Here is a 2,446-nt window from a genome sequence, read left to right on the forward strand (position 1 = left end):
CATCTGGCAGAAAGTGAAGAGGAACTAAAAAGGCTCTAGAAAGTGAAAGAGGAGAGTGAAAAAGTTGGCTTAAAGCTCAACATTCAGAAAACTAAGATCATGGCATCCGGTCCCATCACTTCATGGCAAATAGATGGGGAAACAGTGTCAGACTTTATTTTTGGGGGCTCCAAAATCACTGTAGATGGTGACTGCAGCCATGAAATTAAAAGATGCTTACTCCTTGGAAGGAAAGTTAGGACCAACCAAGATAGCAGAGATGACGTGTCACCCCTAAATAAACACCTAGCGTGTGTCTTCTGGGAACGTTTTCCCATGTATCTGTCACCACTACCACACATGTCAGTAACATGTTGTAGCTCGCTCATATTCAGATACCCCCAGCTCTCCCAGAAGTGTCTTTCCAAGCTAGTTTTTGTCTTTTGTTTTTAGAATTTTTAAACCAGGATCCACCTGCTGCATCTGGGGGTAAGTTTTCTTACTGCTCAGGGCATGTTAAGCTGAATCGACTCACCTTCCTGGGAGGAGCGAGGCAGTTTTGGCCACCATCTCCTCCCTTGCCTTTACCCAGGACTTGAGTGTTAGAGCCAGGACACACAGGCTGTGGGGTAAACGCTGCCTTGTGTTGGATTAGAGAGATCTGGGGGGCACATACGCGTGCCATGATTGGGAGGAACAGACCCGTCGCCTGTGACTGCCCCTCAGTCTCCCCTCACCTCGCCCTCCCCCCAGCCTCCCTTGGAAGAGGAAACAGGCCTGTTCCCAGGGTATAATTACCAGGAGGGAGAGCTGCCAAAGCCTGGCTTGGCCGCTGTGTGTGGTCCCCATGCTGCTGGGAGGGGCACGTGCCCCGGGTGGGCAGCCACGGGCCAGCCGGGGGCAGGGTGACGCGCCCACCCGCAGGAGGAGGTAGATCCCCCTTCCTCCGCCAGCCCGCCGCGTGCTCTGCAGGGGGCAGGAAGCCCTGTTCTCACCCTAGGCCCTTCCTGCTGCTGCTCCCTTGTCTAAAGGGTGAAGGCGGCCAGCCTGGCCTCCTGGGCAGGTTCCCTGTCCTGAGAGCCCAGTGTGATCTGCCCCAGTGGTTCCCAGCGAGGGCGGGAACATTCTGATGCCTGAGGAGTGTGACTTGAACTTGCGGGGCCGGGCCAACAGGGCCACAGGTCCTGCAGGGTACAGGCCGCCCAAAGTCACCTCTTCAGCGCCCAGTAGCCTCAAAGCGTGTTACCGGACGCCTGCTGTGTAGGTAGCAGGTTATTCAAAAGAAGCTGAGGCCTTACTCAGCAAGCTCAGGGTTTCTTCTCCCTGACAGACTTGTGAGACGGCACAGGCTCTCCCACTGGAGAGTGATGGGGAGAGCGAGCATGGAGGCGTTTGAGGGCACAAAGGGAGAAGATACATCTGGGGCCTTTTCCCTGGCCCTTGACTGTGGCTGCGTAACAGGGAGGAGGGCTTGGGAGGCCTTGTGTCCGAGCACTGGTCCCCGTGGCCGGGCCCTGGGCTGAAAGGAGGAGCCTGAGGCCATGGTCTCCAGAGGGAGGCGATCTGCACTAATGGGCTCCAGAGAGAGTGGTGAGAAACGCTTCTTTCAGCCCGGCCCCGTCCCTCGCGTCCGACCCTTGCTTTAGAAACGGAAACCAGACAGAACTGCTCCCCAAGCCTCGTTCCCACACCCGGGCGGCTGCCCCACCCCATCAGGACGGACCGGCTCCCAGCCGCAGGGGGCTGGTCCCGCGTGGGAGCAGTCAGGTGGGCCGGGGCCCAGCTGCGCTCCAGGGCACATCCCGCCCCTCCTCAGTTGGTGAGGAAGAAAGGGGACTGAACTGAGGTTTCTCCCTCGTCTGCTTTCCTAAGACAAGTCTGGCTAAGAGGATTTCTTCTCACACAAAGGTGACCATCATAGCACTCTTTGCCTATGACACCTTGGTTTTTCTATGATATCATTAAGGAAATTGAAGGACAAATGTAAAACCTCAGGGATAACATTCTTTACAGGGACCTGGGAACGTTCAAGTGCACATTTTTCACATGTGTGTGAATCTCTGAACTCCTTGTGAAACGGCTGTGACGATAGTGCCGACTCGTAGGGTGGGTGTGATGACGAGTTAAGAGCAGGCACACGGAGCCGGGCGCACACAGCCCGACACGGGGCAGTAGCCCTGCTTGGCTCCTCTGTCATCGCTGCCCCCTTCGTCAGCCCCTCCGACGTCCATTTTCCCTCTGCTGAGAGTTTGACCAGTGTCCCCCACCGGCCTGTGCCCATGGCCGCCCATTGAGCAGAGACCTGTGGCATCTTCTAAGGATTCGACTTGGGTACCCTTGTCCCTTCTCACCCACAGCTGGGGACCTGCAGGTCAGGACAGAGCTTCAGGTCTTCCTGCTCCCAAACCCCATCCTCCAGCTCGGCTCTGTGGCTTCAGTTAAAACCCTTCCTGTGTCAGGAGGGAGA

General features: G+C 56.6%; 1 protein-coding gene across 1 annotated transcript in view; it reads left to right on the forward strand.

Moving 5' to 3' along the window:
• CHD6 (chromodomain helicase DNA binding protein 6) overlaps positions 1-2,446 on the forward strand; it is a 151,832-nt gene that overhangs the window by 147,376 nt on the left and 2,010 nt on the right. The gene's annotated exons all lie outside the window — the stretch shown is intronic.

Source organism: Bison bison, unplaced genomic scaffold (genome assembly GCF_000754665.1).
Source record: "Bison bison bison isolate TAMUID 2011002044 unplaced genomic scaffold, Bison_UMD1.0 scf7180017864500, whole genome shotgun sequence".
Lineage (NCBI taxonomy): Eukaryota > Metazoa > Chordata > Mammalia > Artiodactyla > Bovidae > Bison > Bison bison.